The sequence below is a fragment of the Hetaerina americana genome, unplaced genomic scaffold, assembly GCF_022747635.1.
Source record: "Hetaerina americana unplaced genomic scaffold, ioHetAmer1.1.p SCAF_6, whole genome shotgun sequence".
Taxonomy (NCBI): Eukaryota; Metazoa; Arthropoda; class Insecta; order Odonata; family Calopterygidae; genus Hetaerina; species Hetaerina americana.
The window spans coordinates 33,953,537-33,965,750 of record NW_027287205.1 but is presented as its reverse complement, the minus strand read 5'-3'; positions in this window follow the sequence as shown (position 1 = coordinate 33,965,750).

The window sequence follows — 12,214 nt, the reverse complement described above, 5'->3', positions numbered from 1 at the left end:
GGTCTCAGCCATTTCGTTTTTAAAGATATACCTTGTGAATATTCATTTGAGTACTCCATCCGCATCCGCGAAGTGGTTCTCCTAAATCGTGAGCGTTTCTGAACTTTTCTTCTCATTCTGTAGTATTTTTCAAACATTTTTATGTACTTGCTAAGTACTTGAATGATGCCATGAGATCCTATTTTTCTCCTCAGGGTTCAATATCTGTCTACAATTTCAGTGTTCTTCATACTTGGGTATGAGATGCTTTTCTATCGATCGTTGTGGATTTTTTTCGAAGAAAGTTTTCCCAATGCCTCCATGGGTTTAAATTAATCTTGTTTCGGTGACTATACTCCCGTATCGTCTAAAGAGCTTCAATATGTAAACCCTAACATGGATTACCAGGATGAGATAACACAGCGGTTATCCATTTAAAAGACTCAAATTTATCCAAGTGAGTTAGAATGTCGTCTTTACACATGAAAGTAATCCTAAATATCTACCAATTATTCCACAAAAAAAGTAATGTGATAATGAATTTTCAATTTTAGAGTGGAACCATTTTAAACCTTTCCTAACTTTGAACCTTCAATCACCAAGCTCCTCAACATTAGAAAATGGCTGCCTCAGCATAGGTATTATTATTTTTATAAACATTTTACATGAAATAATGAAATTCAAAAAGTGAACAGTACTTTTAAAAAACGTTATTAACATCCTGCTTGGGCGTTGGCATATTATAATTTCAATGCATGAAAGATAATATTTATTATTAATGTTGTATTTTCTCGATTATTTAAATACCATTTGAAACTAAAGAACCTAGATTGTAGATATTGGCATATACCCTTGATATATTTATCGGAGAATTTCTTTATTACTTCCATTTGTAAGTATTCGCAATACTTACATATTAATTTTACTAAGATTCTTATACCTGAATATAATTTGTTAACTTAAGGTAAAAAATCAATATTTTCTACATTTTGGTTAGTGCTATAGAAAACTTATGAGGGTAGTGTTTATTACATTAAATATGCGTTTTGGTCCATTTGTATGATTAAATATTTAATAAATAAGATTTCTCTGCGCCGGATATGAGACACTCCTGTGTAATATGCTTTTTTTCGGGCATTATGAAAATCATTTGAAGAGACAGGGAGTCAAAATTCGTAAAATATACAGATGCGGATAGATATTGGTATTCGATGACTCGTCTTTTCTCTCTTCCCTCAAAAAGACTGCCTTGCACCTGGACGATATTGCCAAAATGGCGACCCAGTCTCACTCACTCGACCCCTGGTAACAGAGGGGCGGTGAGTCTGTGCGACGCCAGTGCCTCATGCGGCCACTTTTGGGCGCGAGACAAGAGAGCATCGCGGACGGGAGGTCGGATGCTTTCAGAGTACAGGGAAGGGGCGTGTGAGGCACCCGTAAATCACGCCACCGGCCCTGGGTCCGCCCCTTATAGCACTCTATTCTGCGTGTATATCTCTCCGGGCCTTGGAAGCCACGCCGGGATAGTGTACGCAGGTAAATCACATCTCCAAAAGCCATATGCGCAGTGGAGTTTACCTCCCACCAAAACTAGGACACATAAACCGGGATGTTGGGTAGATGACAAGAGTCAAAAACAGCATGTGGTAACGAATTGACATTTTGGTGTGTGAAATTCGCAAATTTAAACGAGTGTGCACACGACTGAATTGGACACGAGGTAATTGTTTTCATTTTCCCTCCAAGAGATTGTAAAACGACCTGGAAGGACAAAGCGGGCAGTCTCGTACTTTATTCACAATTAAAGAAGGGGAAAATGATCCTCTAAATCACTCAGTTTTCAAATAAATGTGACATACTAATACGACGTAAAAGTATTTTTTTGAACTGATTTGTTTGTATCAATCAATTGATGTTTCATGTAGTTTTCTTGTCTGATTTCTTTCGAAATGGTAACGATATCTCACTACAAAAACATATTTAACAATGCTAATGAAAGGAATACTTTCAGTCTCACGTATGCACTGTGGCTAATAATTGATTAATGAGATCAAAATACTCCATGTGAAACCTAGTTCATCAAATTTTGGTGTACATCTAAAATTCTCTTTTTCTTTTTATCGTGTTTCCCAATTTTATGTTTTAAAATGGAGTTTACCGTAAAACTCATAATCGTGACGCTAGAACATCTGTCGGGAGTCGAGTCTAATTTCGGTGAGCAATCCATTCGGTATTTTACCATGATCATGAATCAGATTGCATTTTATCGAGTTGGCATTAGACCTATGCCTCTTTGCGCCCATCGAGTGAATACTGCCAGATATACGTTATAAAATCTTATTAGCAGAAGTACTCGACATTATCTGGGTAAAATATAAATCATATCCTCTTAAATAAGGGCTCTAGGAGTTATAGGATACGACATATAGTTTGTGACTATTAGTAATCTCGCAATTCTAAGTTAAGTCACCTCTGGCATACATATACGCTGCGAAATTAGTATTAAATTTGAATCATTAACATATTATCGTTCCAGTAAAACTTAGCTCTTATTAAATAAGAAAATCGCTCAATTTTATTACGGTAATGAATTTAATCACTAATCATAGTAATGGAACATCAGCATGCAATTTGAAATCATTTTAAGAGTTTAATAAAGTAATCTTGTTTTTAAAGTTAATTATGTATTGTGAGCGAGTATGTTGAACTCTTGTTAATGAAAGATTTTTTAGATATTTTCAACTCTGCTGTCTAAACTTACATTTATTTCAAAGATAGCTGTATATTTTTTGTATGCTCTTTGATAAGAGAGGAGACCTTAATATGATCTTAGTAAACAGTGTCTCCTGAGATTCGGTCTAGTCCCTCGTAGATTTGGCTCTTTGTCTGTTATCGAAAGTGCTAGAAATGCTATCCTGTATTGACAACTTTCATCATCATCGGAGAGAGTAAACAAACGGTGGTTATTAATAAAATCACCCTTGGCCGACTATAAAAAAGAGAAAAGGAGAGATGTTTTGAAAATAACCCAGAAATTCATTAATTTAATGAAGTGTATTGGGGTTATAGAGATTGACGAAGTTCAGAGCTTGAGTTAGAGTACCTGGGATTACGGCATACCTGCTATAGTGAAAGAGAGGAGCAAGCAGATTTTCAGAATGAATATTGATGAACATTTTTGCACAAATTTTGTAAATTTGTACTAATTACTTTTAAGATAAACGTAGAGATTCACTTGAAATAGGCATGGTTCTGGAGAATAAAGACAGGAATAAAATTCGGTGAGAAATTCATTATAATCACATAGATTTCTCATGATTAACCTTGGTCAATCAGCAAGGAAAAGTTTATTAGTGTATTAAAAAATCAGAAAGATTGGTATGGAATGAGTATCAATTTAAATGAATTAAATCCGATACGTTTTTGTGAAAGAGGTAGGCAAATGAAACGTTTAAATTCGAAGACATTAATTAGGTGGAATAGTTAACTCATGATAAATATATTTTAAACAAAGATGTTCAAAGGGTGAGGATATAATATGAGGAATTGTGATTAAGCTTCATTAAAGAGTAGGAAATTGATGACTGAGTATTAGAGTAATTATATGAAGAAAAAAATTGTTTAAATTTTATTATTGAGTGTGGTATTCTGCGACACACGAATATAGTGGTTGAAGCTTAATATAGAAATCAGATTGGATTTTACACAACGGAATAGCTCGAGGCCAAACATTTTGAAACTGAAAGCACCCAATTTCAATGTTCGGAAATTCCCATCACGACCCACGTCTTTTGGAACACCAGGTGAAGGCGTTATTAACAACACCCGAAGTTCTGATTATCCATGTAAAAGCATGTATACGTAGCTTAGTATTTACATTTGGGTAGTAAGGCAGACAAAGGAATTATCAAAGCAAAGATCTTTGTAACAGAGCATATGTTTAGAAGGGTGTATTTTAGTGTAATGTTGTATAATGTAGCATAGTGTATGCTTCGTTTAGTGCAATTGCAGTTGACTTTTTTTCTAAAATGATCCCTGATAAATGTGTGTTGATACATACATACATACATAGAACATAATGGTCTCATAGTAGAGTCGAGTGTCTGCTTACAAGGACCTACTGCTGCGACATTGCGACGATTTCCCAACCCTAGTACAGTCCCGTATGGGCACTAGTATATCATTTTCTATTCCGAAAAGGGAAATCTACCTTCAAATGATATCACCATGGGATCCTAAAAGCCGTCAAAGAAAGAAAGGCGTGGCCTTCAAGTTGTGGAAAAGCCGCTGTCAAAAGTGTGTCAAAGCTCAAGAGATATACTTTGAGGAATATTGGGCCATTGTACCAATATCCGAAATAAATCTATTTTTCTGGAATTTTTCCCGATACTTTTTTTTCAAACCATACTTTTCATTAAGTTTTCTTCTTTCAAATACGTCTAATTCAATATTAAATATACATGTCCGTGGATTAATTAATATAGTTCTTCATTATTTTAGTTTTAGATTATAATCACGCGTGTGGTTAAAAATGGACAAAAATCATTTAAATATATGAGGATGCAAGCAATTAATAGTTAAATTCCATATTTCACTAATAGCTCCACAGATTTGTAAGAATTTTGCTCCCCGGGTATAATTTAAGTTTCAAATTTAAAGGTACGTGATGAGGGAAACAGGTGCAGCGTTAGTCGCGAATTTTGTTTTCGTGTTTTCGAGTAGCGTAGCTTGTGAATACGTGAAACATCGTCCCCGATTTCAAATTTGCGAGTACAAAGTATGCATACGTACCTAGGGAGAAGGGTTTTATTGATTTTCCTCGACGTAACCGAATGAAATTATATACAGATTCCAGGAAATCCTGCTGAGTTTGTGCGATGAGTAAGGACGCACGTGGGAGGTACTGAATTTTTCATGAGTTTTCATCTATTCCTCACTAATTTTTATGGTTTCGAATGGGGGGGAGCGAATGTAAAAATGTCCAGACTTGTGCACTTAAACATGCGTGGTGACATATGAATCTGTAGCATAATTTGGGGTGAGGAAAGCCAAATACATTCTCTCAAAATAATTAGTTCTATCTCCTTTATCTTTACATTCATACTTAACATACATCCACTGTCTGTCACACACGTTTCATGATCGCTCTCATTTTAAAAGAACGCGAACTAATGGAGACCTGATGGCAAACGCATTTACGACCGTCATCTGGTATTTGAAAATATTACTATAAAATAACTAATAGAAATTAAAAATAGACTCTCAATCATGGCACTTTAAATAAATACTTTAAAAATATTTTCCATGTAAATTGCATCTACACCAGCCATATCTGAATCGATAATTGTCTTTCCGCAGCAGTAAACCCTCATTTCCACATCTCTGGTTATCGACTAGACGGCTTCATGTTCCCTGTTTTATCTTGGAATACTATCAATATATTTATTGCTTCCACCACTCCACCTGGAGCTTCATAATTCATACGCTCTATCCATTAGATTTATCATTATCTAGGGACAACACAGTACATTTGCTTGCAGAATTTTTTTTTCTTCGGCAATTTGTGTCCATTCATCAATACCATATAATAGCAGGTATGCTTCAGATGCAGGTGATAGCGTAGTGTTTCCACACTACCTTGGGTGGTTTGCGGTTAGTCTAATTATCATTCTGGCAGATTGCCTTCCTTACTTGGTCTTATTGATATCATCTAAATATAAGATACGTATATTATTCCATCATTTACAACATTTCCTGACCTAGTTTAGAGCTTATTATATTTCTTTTTTGTCGTAAATTTTTCTTTTTTCTATCCATATTTCAAAAACTTTTTCCGAATGTTTCAATTCATTTTGCATTTTGATGTTATCTTCGTGCCTTATGGAGTCCAAATAAATAAATGTAGGCTCTTTGGAATTTTGATGTACTCAACCTCTACAACTATCATTGAAAATATGCATAAATATTTTACGAAATATTAATTAAGATTCGATTTGTTATAGCGCTAATCAATTGTGGCCTTGCGGAAATTTGGCAGAGAAGAAGAACCACTATTGGATTGCAACAATTTAGGTTGGTTTTTTTCTATGCAGGAAACGCCGACAATAGTTACGGATTTTTAGGAGAAATACATCAAGTTTGAAATTCATTTTTTTTCCTGTCGTTTTTCGCAATGCTATTTCCCAATAACTTCGCCCAAAATTTTATTATTAGAATTTATTAATGCTAAAACTAACCTCAACTCTATTTCAATTGTATGAAAAATTGGTATTTTTTTTAATTATCCCATGACCATTATTCAAAATACGTCAACCAAGTTTTTGACCGTTAGGTGTAATACTAGTCTTTGTAATTTGCAATTCTTGGGAATCACCTCAAGGATATTCTATGAATTATTTTAAATTTAATTGTACTTGTTTTATAAACTTAGTATAACCTCATACGTTTTGTGGAACGAGTACAACCATAACTCATGACTGAACTCACGAAATACCACAAACAGCAATAGCTCTTTTTCAAGTCCCTATCTACTCCATGTGTGCAATACATAGTTATGTGCAATAATATAAATAAATACCTACGGATAAGCTGTAGGTCTGCCATTAAAGGTCATTGGTTGCAAGTTTGCTTTTTTATTTTTCAATATGTTGTTTAGAGCACTTGTTTTTATTTTTAGTTGTATTTTAAGCACTCGGTAAAGGCAATATGGTCTGATAAATCACACATAAAATATTTCCGATTGAAAAAATATATTTACTTTAAATTTGTCTGTTTTTGCTAAAATTCAAGTATTTCAACTTTAAGTTTCACTGCGTAGATGATTGATTATTTCCTAAATTCATTGATCTAGAGAATGCGTATGAGATTTCCGTTCGTGCTAAATTAGCATCACTCTTTGCTTGTCTGATTTTAGTACGTATCCGTGATTCGCCCTGGTTGTTCATTTCATTTTTGTTGCTTGTCATAAGATTAAGATGGAGTGTGACTACTCCCAAGAGATAAGAATCAGTTTGAAAATTCAAATCGGCCCTGGGCTCGACTGACAGTACTGATAATGTAATGAAATAGGGTATGAAATACCATCCTAATAAAAGTCTCGAATCATGCTAAAGAATTCTAATCTCGACTTTCTCATCTCAGGTCTATTGATTTTGGAGTAGAAAACGGAGTATAAAATTATTTCATTCATTTCTAATACAGCTATGTAATTCATACACCCTCCGTAAAAAAAATAATAAATATGTAAGGACTTAAAGATGGAATCCAATGCTATATATTATGGAAACATGGCACATAAGGAAAGCGAGAATGGAATATTAGAGATCTTTAAAATGTGGGTATGGTGAAAGAGAAAGTACGTTGTTATGGTAGAGAGAAAATACGTTGGGTATTAAAGATGAAATTAAAAAATATGTTAAAAGAAGAAGGGATAATGCCAGAAAAATATCTAAGATGGCAGAAATAGTCAAAATTAAACTATTTTGGGGTAATAGAAGGCGGTGAATGCATTGTAATAGTCTTTATAGAAAGAAACTGTTAGGTAACAAGGTTGGAAAAAAACGCTTTTCAGGAGTGGTGAATCTTTATTTATGTGTATGTTACAATGAACAGGCAAATGTAAGAGTTTAAGCGAATAAAAGCAAGCAGAGTTTTACTTGCTTCGTTGAATTAAATATTTGTTGCACAGTGCAGGGGTGCACAACTCTAAGCAGTGGCTCCATATCCGCCGTTTTCAACGAAACAATAATGAAATTCGGATGAAGGGATCTTATTAGGGCTAAACAATCGGTAATGCCTATACCAATGCTAATCTTAAATATTTGAAAAAAAAAGCACTGATTGGTTCACTCAGGAAAATATATTTATTTCTCCTCAACCTTTAGGAGGAGAAAATATTATTTTAAATAAAATGACTCAGGGACATATTGACGAAACATTTGGCAGAAAGATATATGTGAGTAGTTGACATATTTTTCAAAATTTATTTGTACAAAGCATGTATGAACGGCACCCCAGACTCGGAACGTCCGCGAGCTTCGCGAAAGTCTTCGAATATTTCTGTTAGCGATTATAAATTAAATAAATTGAGTGTACTTATGGGATAAGTGCTCATTGTTGCTACACATATAATGATAAATATACGTGTGTAGCAGTTATGTAACCCAGAAGTTGGCAATCTGGTAGAACCAGATTTGAGCTTACTGGCCAGTCCTAACTTCTTTAGTTTGATGTGGGGGATTCAAGGACGGAAAGGAAGAGGCTTCGGTCGAAAGGCAGACCAAGGAAAGTAGAATTCACTGGGATACTGAAGGTGGATCCGGATCCATGTTGAAATTATTCGCCCCCGAGAAAGTTGAAGAGACCATAAAGGGAGAAGGCTGGGGAGGACTTGGAGAAGTGCACTCGGAGGGTGTCGAGATAAGGGGGGTTTGAGAGACCGGAGAAATTCCGTCCTCCACTCATTTCTTATTACGGGCGAGCGGGTGGACTTGGCGAGCGTATATAACTTTGCAAACGAATGTGCGCCTGCGTGGGCTGCGCCGTGTTGAAATGCTCAACGGAAACTGAGGTGAAGTAGGGTCGGCACGTGCATCCTACTCCAACCTGAGAGCCTTTGAAGTAGACGCGCAACATTGCGGCGGCATCATCTAGTCTTAGGTGGACTATCACCTCAGTGAGGAAGTCCTGAGCTCATGTATGTTAATTGATTGATGATTGTGTGAGGTTCACAGAGGACGATGGGTGGCAGGAACCTACAATGTGACGTGTGACGGGTGTGGTGGCAACAAATCCTTCAATGAACTCGCCTAATGATGGAATAACAAGGCGTGGTGTGTTCGCAGGGGAAAATACGGGGAGTACAATTGAGCTGAAATACGAGGGTCATCCGGAAAGTAGTACCCGTTCGTGCCGCATGAAGTGCTGACGACGCGAGTAGCCGCTGGACGAGGTCAGATAGCTTCAGTGGCTTGTCTGCCTTCTCTGAGCCAAGTTGCGTGACGCTAGCATTGCCTGTGTTGTTTCTGTGATTGTTTACAATGTTTAAAAAAATTGAGAACGCCGCCAGTTGTGAAGTGAGGGCAGTGATTAAATTCCTCAATGCAAGAAACGTTCGCCCATGTGATATTCATCGCCAATTAAAGGAGGTGTATGGAGACAATGTAATGGACGAGTCGTCTGTTCGGCGGTGGTGTCGCAACTTCAACATGGGGAGGGGGAACACACACGACGATGAGCGTTCGGAGAGACCGTCTGTCATTACAGACCAACTGGTGAGCTCAGTTGACGAATTCGTGAGGAACGATCGGCGCGTCACAATTGATGACATCTGTGAGCATTTTCCCAATGTTTCTCGAACAATTGTTCATGAAATTGTTAAACACCATCTGCATTATGCAAAAATTTGTGCAAGATGGGTCCCTCGCGTATCTCAATGAGCTGGCGGCGAAGGACTATGCAGCAGGAATATAGAAACTTGTCACACGTTATGACAAATGACTTAATTTGCTTGGAGATTATGTTGAGAAGTAGTTTAAAGTATCCTCTTTCAAATAAAATTTTTTATGTTTGTTAATATTTACTTTTGTCTTTTTATTTCACGAACGGGTACTACTTTCCGGATGACCCTCGTAGATAGCTGTCAAATTCTAGATAGTTGATTCTTGGAGCTTATACCAATTCATTAAATAAATAATTGTGAAAATGATGATCCACGGAATGCACTTTACCAATTTCAAAGTATTATTTTACTTCCTTCTCCTTTTGGATTTTTTGATATTTTAAAAACAGGAAATATTTATTTTCATATTTGTTATGCTCTTTAAAAAATAATTAAATTAAATAAAAAGCAAAAAGGCGTATGCAGAACTACAGAACAAACTATTGAACTTTAGTGTCCTGCCGGTTCATCTAGCATCTATAATATCTCATTAGACTGATTGTACTGCTACACAATATTTTAGGGCAATGGATTAAATGTGGTGGTAAGGTGGGAAATGATGAGATTTTGGGAGTAAATAATGACCATGGGGTAAAACTATAAAGTATTAAAGGAGAAATACCTTTTCCGTAGCTACTTAAATTTTGTTCAAGGCCTCTGATTGACTTTTATTATTCATTGACGCTATTTTGTGGTAGTCTACCGTTTTAATGTAAGTATTCTGCTGGCACAGACTTAACACCGCTACATTAAGCCAAGGCTGACGCGACCCAAAGTGACAACCTATATTGAACCCTTCCTACAGTTTCATAAACTTTCTCCTCCCTTCATTCTGTCCAACCTACACCCTTTCTAACCTCACTTGCTTAAGTCTCTTTCCTCTATCGTGCTGTTCAACATTCCATCCTCAAGCAAAATGCTTTGCTTCCATCTTTCCTGTCTCCTTTGGATTTATCGCAACAATCGTGACTCTCCCCTTATCATTCCTGATACTTCTTTATTTATTTATATTTCCTATTATTCACTGCTATAAAAAGTACTCAACCTGTTAAAATTGGTTTTTGGTGAAACTATCTGAGAATTTAATGTTCACTGGTAATTTTGTATAGTCTGCCTAAGGCATCATTTTTCACAATAAAACTTTACACCACTGTTCGTTTACAAATGCTTTCACTTTTTGATAAAATATACTCTATCTCTCCCTTCATGCCATTTGAAACGCCCAGGCTTTCTGGTAGATAACTCTCCTACTTAACATTCACTCCTCTTTTATCGACTCAGCATCCCAACGTCGCTAAAAATGCCCTTCATTCAACTTCTCCCAAAACTCTAATGAGTGTATTCTCCTCTATCATGTCTATCACTCTTTACTTACTATCCTTTTTAACTCCGTTATTTTCTACATCGTATATTTCTTCCGTGAGAAATTTGATGGTTATTTAAGCATAAATGGAGATTTTATCGTATACGCCAGTGGCATTGGGAATCTGGTTGGAGGAAAAAATTGAACGTACTTTAATTGGTAAACAAATTTATATCGCACGCATGAGTTTTCTGTTTTTTAGGGAAAAACATTTTTTAAATCATTTTGCCCACATCCTCAGTAAAGATCACCTACTCGTACTTAAACAGCTACAAAAGGGAAAAGGATTCTGAGACTGGACGTCGGGAGATTTTAAAGATGATCGTATATTCCGGAAGTGTGACGCCGAAACCACGCGTGTTGGAAATCAAACGGGCACCAAGTTCAACTATTGAACGGATTATTCAAGTAGAGATAATGCTCTTTTGTAACCATGAATATTGCTCAAACGCTGTTACCTGGTTACCAGAACTTTGTCAGAAACTGCATATGGCCCAGGTGAAGATATCGTTCCAACGCCCTTAGTAAGGTTAATTTCTCACGCCAAAGGATTTAGTTAGTGCCTGAAGGATAGCGCAAATATTTAGGCATGCGTTTGCTCCTAATTGTTATTACGCCCTTGTATAGGGAAAGTCAATGGTAAAATACAATTTTCGAAGAAGGCCACGAGAAAAGGATATTGAAAACTATGGTTTGAGAAAAAATAGGTTAAAAGTTCAAGGGAAGATTTTGTAATAGAAGACTAAGAAACAATGACATTGAGTGGTGGTGATATTATGTTTAAGAACCTTTGCAGAGGAAGTTATCCAATGGAAATGTTACGGCAATAATAAGTGAGAAAAAGTGTTTTTAAATAGATTTCAACGTGACTGGTGGGAGTTTGTAATTATTTGAGCGTTAATGTGTTTCAATCCCATTAAATTACGCCTGAAACTATGAAATTCCTTTTTATTTAATCAGACAAATTATTCAGGATTCGGGTGTAATGAAAAAAAATACTCTTGTGCAAATTTGAAATTGATCATAAAATGGTGAAATGAGATTCGATTTAATTTTTAAAAAGAGGAAAACCGTAAATGATGGATAATAGGACATAATTGAAATCAACTCAACCTAAGGGCGTATTTTTTGCCCTTAAATTTTGATGCCATGTAAACTCGAAAAATACGAGAAATGATAGAAAATATACGACATTAAATCAAAACAAGTTGTCGGGAAAAGTAAAATAATAAAGAGAAAGTTCAGAGTCGCCAAGGACGTCAGGAAACTGATTGAAAAGTATTTTAAATAAAAAAACATGAGAGCTGTAGAAAGAATGTTATTCTGTCAAATGATAAAAAATGAAATTATTAGTCGGAAGGCCATTAAACACAGAAAAATATGAAGGGATACCTTATAAAAGGTAGTAGTAGATACTGCAAACTTTATGATTC